A 10228-nucleotide genomic window follows, 5' to 3' on the forward strand; every position below is an offset into this window, starting at 1 on the left:
CCACTAACTTCTCACCATGCTCAGAATCTTTATAGAGTAAAGGAAAAGTGATGCTTTATGAAGTTTTAAAGTAATTCAAACATCCCCCAACCCAAATCTATTATACAAGAGGCATCAACATCAGACTCTCATTATTGTACTCAGGAACAAGGATAGTAGAAATATTTCACTCAAATTTGATTTAAAGAAAGAGTTTGCTTTTCATACCAACTCTAAGAATTCTTACACTTGTTGTCAAGGACAAACTTTTTGTCTGGAAGTACAGTCCCTTCAGCCTTATGAGAGCATACTTAGCAGTATGGTGAGCTAGAAACCCAATACAAATTACTGAAGCAGCGTAATTATTTTTAAAAGGAACCATTTAAAAGATCATTACTCATGGACAAGGACAGTAGAAAATCAGACAGTCTGGGACATGTTACACTCCCTAGGCTCTAACCCTTTGTGTTGCAGACTATAAAGCATCTACAGTGAAATATATTTCTTTCTTTCTTTCTTTCTTTCTTTCTTTCTTTCTTTCTTTCTTTCTTTCTTTCTTTCTTTCTTTCTTTCTTTCTTTCTTGCTTGCTTGCTTGCTTGCTTGCTTTCTTGCTTTCTTGCTTTCTTGCTTTCTTGCTTTCTTTCCCAAAAGTCAAGAAGCAATAGTCCTGGACTTTGAAGCAGTAGAAGCCCATTCTGCTTAGCTGGAAAGAAGCACATCTCATTATACAACTGATTCAGCCACAAGGGTTATTGCCCTATATCAGGGGTAGGCAACCTTGGCTCTTTTATGACTCATGGACTTCAACTCCCAGAATTCCTGAGCCAGCATGGCTGACTGAGGAATTTTGGGAGTTGAAGTCCACGAGTCATAAAAGAGCCAAGGTTGCCTACCCCATGCCCTATATTGTCATGCCTAGCTCTGCCCTACTGGATTGACACTGGAGGTTAAGGCTAGAATTAAGGACTTCATTTTTGAGAACGGATTATGTAGCAATAAAATCCATTGCATTCTGGACAGGGTTTAAAAGCTTTGTCTAGCAGTTCAAAAATGGGGACTGCAGCAACTCTACTTTATACTTCAAACCCTCCTATCACTATCCACATTAACAATGAAATCTGCCAGTCTGACCAAAGGATTACTTTATGGATATAGTAAGAGAACCTTGATATTTTCTCTCAAGCTTTCTCTGTTTCACAGGCATAATGTATGTTTTCCAGCTCTTATCTCCCCAAGATCATCTCTGTGAGTTTCTGACAACATTCTTCAGAGGGATTACATCTTCTTTTCTAAGTGCTTTATCATTCTTCCTATGAATTAGATTAAACCATTTTGTCTGCACATTTTCTGAAATACTCTTGCTTCAATATGAAATTCATTACGTTCAATCTTCTTCTTTTGCAGAACAGAATATGGATCATATAGATTTGCATGCTTTTACATATACATACAGTAGCTGCCATATGACAACTGTAGCTTCAGTTATTCACATCACATTTTTGGAATGTGATCTCTACAGGCATAGGACTTCCTTGTTTGGGGTGAGGACAAAGAGACTATATCCTTGCTAACCTTCCTAGCTAGGTCAGAATAGTTGCCAACAAAAGAAAACTGGGACAATCCCATTGCGACAAATTTCAGTCTGTCTATATCACAAGACCATGGGCCTATTCCTTTGCAGCAAAAATAAGATAGATCCCCAGATTCTTGAAAAACCTTCCTTTCTTTGTTGAAATGAACTCTTATTTTAAATGTTTCTATCCATTCCTCTTGCTGTCCCTTTTTTCTGTTGGCAAAGACACATAGGGATTTGATCAACTGTTTTTCATCTCTTCTTTTATTCTCAGCTATCTCTGTTCCTCCTGTTGTTCTATTTTACCTGTCAAGTACAGTATATTTCTATCTTCTAAGTCAAACTTTTCTTCCAAAAACCGAACAACTTTCGATAATATGCAGCCCTTCTGAATTTCACAGATCTCCTGCACAGATATTCAAAAAAAGAAAGAAAGAAAAAAAGGGGAAAAAAGACTTAGCAGACTCCCCAGCTTCTTTTTCAGATTAAAAAAAAACTCCATAAAGTTAAAAAAAAATGTGTAAAAGGACATTTCTTATTACAAAAAGAAATACATACAATAATAAGCCAGCTCCTCTACTTATACTGGCAGCCTTCCATAGCAATTTTTCATATTAAAAATATAAATAATAAAAAGAATGATTGAAATTGACATAATGAAATTTTATAAACCTACCAGAGAAACTATTATCTAAAGATTAATCTTTAGATTGTTTATGATTAACAGGAATGGAAGAAAATCTTTCTGGTGTTGAATTTTAATGTAAACATACTACCCAGTACTAGCTCCTGAAACAATATATGACCTGAAGCACAATTATTTTTACATATTCATTCTTTTTCTGAGTTTTGCAATGCAGTTTTCCAGAAAATTAATGCATACTAAAACCCGCATAATAGATAAAATTGCATGAAATAAATGTGAACATTGGAGATAAGTGCACATAAAATCTATCCATGGTAGAAATAATATTCAAAGGATAATATGTTGCTTTGGAAAAATACTATGTCTCAAGAAATGTGTTTACAAAATATATGTATTAGTGTACAAAATGTGCTTATGTGTATAAAAATGCATATTTAAAAACTTCATTCATTTAAGTGATTAATGCTTGTGTCAACACATATATTAATGGTTTGCTACCACAATTCTTTAGTAAACCACAGTTTGTAGTACATGGCTTAAAGTAGTTGTAAGTCAGGAGACAATTCTGGGGGCTGTAAAATACTTCATGGAGTGCATTTAGTTTACAATCCATGAGCTACTCCTCCACAATTTTGAGGAGAAAATTGTGTCCTGAGATATTACATAATATAACTGCCAGAGTCTAAGACACACTATTGTAGTATTATTCTCTGAGAATAGGCTTAATATGACAACATTGTCTTTCTCAATCTTGAATGATTGAATGATTCCAAGAGGATATCAAAGTTGACAAAAGTGAGAAACCAAGGAGAAATACACATAACTTTCTTCTTCTGATAAAGGTCCTTTTAGTAGGACCCCTGGTACAGAGTGGTTAGAATGGAGTTTTGCAGACAAATTCTGCCCATAGCCTGGAGTCTGATCCTGATGGGGCTCAAGGTTGACTCAGCCTTCCATCCTTCTGAGGTTGGTAAAATGAGCACGCAGATTGTTGGTGGCAATATACAAATATACTGTAAGCTGCACAGACAGTGATGTAAAGTGCTGTGAAGCACTAGATAAGCCTAAATGCTATTGCTATTTTTTGCCTATCATAAACCATGCCTGAACCCATATGAAATAAGTTTAGAAACTCAAGTGCCGATTAAGAAAAACTAGAGTGGCAATATCTCTCTCAAGCTTTTCTCCACAAAACAAAACAAAAACGTTTGTAAATGGAGAATTATTTGCATATACTTCAGGTTCCAATGTAAGGTTTTTGAGTTGTTCCTCTGAAATGGAACAAATGGAAAACTATTTCAGTTATTGGGTATGGATGGAAGATTACAACTTCTGAATGAGATATGCTGACTGAACACTTGCAGATTTGACAGGATTAATATCTGATGTTTTCTTCCTGCTGGATTTTTGAAGACATCATAAGATATAGCATGAATTCTAAGGCAATAGGCTAGAAATCAAGAGACAATGAGTTCTAGTTCAATTTAAAGCATGAAGCCTGGGAAGTGGTCTTGGGCCAGCTGTTCTCTCTTAGCCCTAGGAAAGAAGTAATGGCAAACCACTTCTGATAGTTTGCCAAGAAAACTACAGGAACTAATTCATTAGTCAAGGCTGGCTCAAATACACAGACATGGAGTTAATTTGTAACAATAAAAGATTATGCTACCATTGCAAATAACCAATGAACAAGAAAATAAATAAACAATTATAAAACTTTTGTATATGATTATTCTCTTGCCATCTCTAGACCTTATACTGTATGTTAGTATACTTATGAGGAATGTATTCAAACTAAAATTGTAAACTGGAATATGAGATTGGAAATTATATTGAACTTATTATAAGAAATAAATAAAGCATATTAATACAAACCCCATAATTTATATCTTCAGTCACCATGAAATTGGAAGCCCTGAAGCTCTGCAAAAGAAGCTAAATACATTTACTTATAAGTAGGTGGCTTTGTCATTTTAAAAGAAATTCCAATTCTGTATTGACTATTATATTATTGAAGGACATTATATGTTCTTTATCATAGGCACAGAGAAACAAATTGCAAAGGCTGCTGTGTGGTTACTGTGGAATAATTGAATTATTATTTTAAAACATATTGTGAATTATTGATTAATATTTTAATAACTTCTACAAATTGTTTTATTCTTCTTTCTCTCCCTTCCTTCTTCTTGCTGAGTAGAATTTCCTTTTCTATCTTCTTTACACCTTTCAACAAAACTCATTTATATTAATGACATGTCAGTCATTAACAATAAGGGAATGGTAAACTTTATTTGGAAATGTTCAAAAAAATGATATTTTTGCAGGTTTCAAATATTTATCAGCAAAAATGGATATGTTGTTGTCAGAATACAATTTCCTGAATGGCTGATTTGTAGTATGGGTGTGTGTTAGCCAAAGTCCATTTCCCAATGTAGAAAAGGATAACTGAATAAGTTTTCATGAATTTAACATGAAGTAGATAGGAAATGCTATTCATGTAGATCTGAACCTATTTGATTCCCATTTTGGACCTTCCTAAAACTCTCTCAGTGGGGGCATTTTCTTTTCTTTTTTTTTTTTATTGAAAAGTTTTAAAATACAATTTTCCTTTGAAAAACCCCCCTTCCCCCTCCCTCCTCCCCTCCCTACCTCCCCCCTATCTCCCCCCCTCCCCCTCTCCCTCCTCCCTCCCCTGCCTCCCACCCCTCTACTTCCCCTCCTCCCCCCCTCCCCCCCCCGACTTCCCAGAGCAAAGTACAAGGTATATATCTAAAAAGCAATCATAAACAATCATATACTAACAATTATAAACTCTAAAATCCATCACTCTCTAGCTTATATAGAGTAAACCAATCCTTAACAATACTAAATGTGTATAAAGAACTAAAATAAAAGAAAACTAGCATCATTCCCATCTATGTTCTTCCACAATTCACTATTACCTAGACATATTCTCACTTACACATCACAAGCACCTATCCCTATTAACCTCTCTAGCCAAAATAGGCTATAATAGATAGTTCTTACACAAATTAACCCGCATTAACCCACAAAACTTTCTTCCTCTTCCTCTGTAGTAAATTGTCCATTAATTCCAAATTGAACATTCTGTTACCATACATATCATCCCAAAACTCTTAAAAACACAACTACCACTTGACTATAAGTATATTGTGGAAGTTCCATAGATTTCTACTGGTCTTATTTTTTAATCTTTTTTGAGCATTTTAAGGCAGCACGCGTCACCCTCTGTTCTCTAGGATCATCCAAAAGAGTTGCAGCTTGATCTCCTCCTGTACCCTTCTCGTCTATCTGTCCATCTTCATCCTCTTGATGTTCTCCTTCTCCAGATCCCTCTGCAGCTTCCAGAAGTGTTGATGGGGTTGCTTTTAAAACATTGTTGTAAAAATCATGCGCTTGCTTCACAGTACCCAAACAGTACCTTTTGCCATCATACATGAAGCTCAACCCAGCTGGGATCTCCCATCTGAACCTTATATCTCTTTGCTTGAGCTCTTGCACAAGAAATATAAAGTCCTTCCTTCTCTTTAAAATCTTTGGAGGAATTTCTTTTAGAACCAAAACTTCTTGACCAGCAATCACAACTTTAGTATCATAGGCAGCTTGTATAACTTCATCTCTAATTTCCCTTTTTACAAAATAGACCACCACATCTCTAGGCAACTTTCTCTGCTTAGCAATCCACGAATTTACACGAAACACTTTGTCCATGCCTTGTTTTATTTCAGATGCTGGATGGTTCAATACCCCCTCAAAAGCCTCAGAAACCAGCTGCTTTAAATCTTCCTTAATATTCTCTTTTAGGCCTCTAATTCTAACAGCAAACTGCATCTGGTAAAATTGAGCCAAACTCTGTTCGCTATCCATTTTGTCTTTTAAATCTTCAATTTCCAATACTTTTGCTTCTAATATAGCATTCTTTTGAGTCAAGTCTTCCACTTGATCATCCAGCACCTCCACACATTTAGCTACTTTATGCACTGAGGACAAAATGTCTACCTTCATCTCTCTAAGTTTCTGCTCCATCCTTTCTTCCATTCTCTGCTCCAATTTCTCCAATTTCTCCTCCATCTGTGCAAATTTAACACCCATTGACTCCAAAATTAACTGGGTATGTTTTTCAAGATCCTTCGATGTCAATACATCAGGAGAATGCAACGCCTGCAGTAATGATTGTTGTTGCACCGGAGAATTTCCAGCACTCCGAAAAGTTCTAGGGGGAGGTTTAGCCGCCATCTTTTACTTACAATTGTGACGCACTTTCACTTTAAGTTTTAAGCATAGTCCATCAAGCTTGAGAGTGAAATAAAATAATCCTCTTCATCTCTTCACCTTTTCCTCCTGTACCGCTCTGCCTGCTCCTTTAAATCATAGTCCTTTCTTCAGGCAGGGATGGTTCGCAGACGCCTGGCTCTGCTCCAGGAAGTTCGGAGCAGAGACGACGGCCAGCTGGGAGCAGCCCAGGCTTCGGGGGAGTTCGATCCTTCAGCCGCCCAAGCTCGAAGCTCAGGCGGCCTCGGAGAACTCTACCCCTACCTGGGGCCTCACCCCCTCCTCTTCTCCCGAGGAGGGGGCTTCAATTTCGCCCGAACAGCTGATCGGCGCTGTTTCGGGCGAAAAAACAAACAGCTGAGCCGCGGGCAGCCAGGAGAGGCTGTCTTCGGCGCCGCGCCGCCAGCGGAAGTCCAGTGGGGGCATTTTCTGAGTGAAACAGCTCAAACCACCGAAATTTCTGTTTGTTTGTTTTTTAATTTTAATTTTATTTAGAAATAGTAAGAAAGGCAAAGATTATAAGAAGATTCCAAAGGTGTTTTTTCAAGAGGCAACTGGACTTTTTTGTTTTTCCTTTGAAGACATTTAGCTTCTCATCCAAGAATCTTCTTCAGCTATGACTGGACGGTGGTGAATGGAAGGATTTATATTCCTTGGAATATAAATCAAGGAATATAAATCTTTCCATTCACCACTGTTCAGTCAGAGCTGAAGAAGCTTCTTGGTGAAATGTCTTCAAAGAAAAACAAGGAAGTCCAGTTGCCTCGTGAAAAAACACCTTCGGGACAGCCATGACCTGGATGACTGGGAATCTCCATAGACATTACAAGAAGATTCAAGCACTTTCATTTTTCCTGGCTAACTTTTTTAAAAAAAAACAAAAAAAAAACCCTCTTCAGTGAGTGCAAAGCCTTTCTTGCGTTTTATCTATTTTTTCCTCCATACCTGCATTTGTTCTCAAAAGCATTCAAGGTAAACAAATCTTCAAGTAGTATAAGTACATACAAACTTTTAATGGATTCTGGGAAGAAGCTGAATAATGGAGGTTCTCATTAGTAACTAAAGGTTAAAATGACTTAGACACCTTTGATAGCAATTGAAAGTAGACTTTATTCTATCTAAAGTAAATCTGGTTGGTAAATTTGACCTGGACTGAGAGTGTGCAATTGGTAGAGTGCTTGATAAAACTCCTAGAGGACAAAACCTGGAGGAGAAGAAGAATGGTGAAGGGGAATAGCATTGTGAGGCACTGTTTCTCAATCTTTGCAACTTTAAAATGTGTGGACTTTCAGAATTCCCGAAGAAAAATCAAAAGTTTATCTGCCACCAGCTAATTGCTAATCAGCTCTTTATTTTGAGAGTGATAGTAAAATGTCAACTAACTTTGTTAAGACATTTCCTTAGACCTAAAATGATAAAATTAGGAACTGAGGAGAAGAATGCAGAGGAATGCTCATATGTTAGGCTTTAGTCATATGGTGTGAAGAAGTAGTATAAGTACATACAAACTTTTAATGGATCTTATCAGTAGTTTTGATCAGTGACGTCATCAAAGTAAACAAAGCCACGTGCTGATTACGTCACCAGGCCATGCCCATAAATGGAAGTGACGTTCGCACCCCTCCTCCCCGGAAGTGACGTGCATAATCCACACCCCACCCCTCATGGTACAGGACTCACAAGGCCATAACCCTAGCCGGATATGACGTGTCTGCCCAACCCCATCAAAATAAGCATGGGTAACCCTAGCAGATAAGGTGTGATATAAGGTGATAGCCCTATTTCCAGATGGTGCTTGCCAAACCTAATCCCATCAACAAACATGTGGCGGTCAAGCTTCTGTGTACTTGATTACATTAGCCCTAGACTAATTCCATGGACGTGCAAATCCAAAAGAAACACAGAGACCTGTGTTTTTGGGAAACAAAACCCTGCTTTTGGGGGGGTGATAATTAAAAAAAGCTTTTTATTTCTAATCATTCTAGCCTAATGATGCTTTTAATTTTTGTGGAGTTTTAAAAATCAATACCTCAAAAGCTGGGGGTGGGGGGGGAAAAGGATCACCTAAAAGGCTTCCAGGGTTTGCATTTAAACCAGGCAATTTTAAAAACATTTTCCCTGAATGTAGGGGGGAAAAACCACAGGCCTTTTAAAGCCCACAGCTGGTTTTTTACCTTTGTAAAAATCTAAAGACTTATATTTTGGCATTTGCAACTCCCTCGAATTCATATGTACGCGTAACCGTTCATAGCAGAGATTTAATAAAATTTATTCTAACCTTACAGCAAAAGCGAAGCGTTTCTGAATGGCCAGAACAGATTGATGTATTAGGTATGTGTATTGTGGGCATGTCTGGACATGACCTGTAAGCTCGTGCTATAGAGCATGCGCGTGGCCACAGACAACTCGGAAACTTTAAAGCATAGATCTATTTTAACAGCGTCATGGGAACTTGTGAAGGAAATAATAAAAAGGGTGTAGAACCTGCTGCATCTTGGTTGGCGACACAATCTCTTTGGAAAGATTTCCATAAGATGAGCTGTGATGTTCGTGATGAAACCCCAGACTACTCCTGGTCTACCTTGTCTGAATGTCGCTTGCCCTGTTGTAACGTGCGGGAGATGGCGTGTCGTGAAGATGAGGCCATACCGCGTAAGTAAAAACCTGTTATGTGTTCAAATGTGTAAAGCGCAATAACCCCACCGTTAACAATGTGATTGCTAATGGCTAAATACATTTTCCAGGTTCTGTTCCGGGGTATAGCTATAATGCCGGCGCCTCCTTAATAACAAACGTCTCAAGTGATGAAGAGGATGCAGAGGTCGATCTAGGTAAATGAATTGTCTTTTTACTACCATTAATATTATATAATAAAAGGAGAGTTAAAGAGGGTTTTACTAATGGATTATTTTTGCATTTTTAAACAGGTGGGTACCCCGGATATTACCTAGCCCCGTCTCTGTCTGATTGTCCATGCTGTCTACAGATTGATCTCAAAAGAGATACTCCAAATGACTGCTATATAGAATATGATTGTGGCGCATCGAATTGTATATGTACAATGCCTACAGAGAATGAAGATACTGATGATACAGATGACCCCGGTAATGATAGTAATGATGAAGGATATTATTCTGTAAATGAATGTGATGATAATTGCGTCTAAATTACAAATAAAAGGTTTGTGCTAAAGCGCAGTGTGTTTATTGTAAGGTTTGAACGGTGCAGAATGAAGTGTGAAAATGTACTAAAGGAACTGTATTATACGCCGGAAGGTCCAGGTAGCTATGATGGAGTAAAACCCCTATTTGAGGCTGGGAGGAAACGCTTTAAAAACTTAACCTTGAGGCAAGTCAAGACATGGCTTTCCAGTCAAGAAGCTTATACCCTGCATAAGCCTGCAAGAATAAAATTCTCCAGGAACGCTACAATAGTTTCCTGCATAGATTGCCAATGGCAGGCTGACCTTGTGGATTTATCAGGATTTGCCTCTGAATACAGCGGCACAAAATTTATTTTAACGGTAATCGATGTACTTTCCAAATATGCTTGGGCAGTCTGTTTAACCGATAAGTCTGGACGAGGGGTTGCCGGTGCTTTCCAAAGTATATTCCAATCAGGAAGGGCGCCCAGAAAGCTGCAGTCAGATGCTGGGAAAGAGTTTTTAAACAAGCCTGTAAAGAAGCTTTTTGAACGCTATGGCATACATCACTTTGTCACACATAGTGAAACTAAAGCA

The 10228-nt window shown here is 37.8% G+C and overlaps 1 long non-coding RNA gene across 1 annotated transcript; it reads left to right on the forward strand.

The window, feature by feature from the left end:
• The first annotated feature begins 8052 nt into the window (after window positions 1–8052).
• On the forward strand, window positions 8053–9499 carry LOC310638129. The gene is made up of 3 exons (XR_014492040.1): window positions 8053–9141; window positions 9234–9320; window positions 9417–9499. It is a non-coding gene; the product is annotated as an uncharacterized lncRNA (long non-coding RNA).
• The last annotated feature ends 729 nt before the right edge of the window (window positions 9500–10228 follow it).

The sequence above is a fragment of the Vipera ursinii genome, assembly GCF_947247035.1.
Source record: "Vipera ursinii genome assembly, chromosome: 3".
Classification (NCBI taxonomy): Eukaryota; Metazoa; Chordata; class Lepidosauria; order Squamata; family Viperidae; genus Vipera; species Vipera ursinii.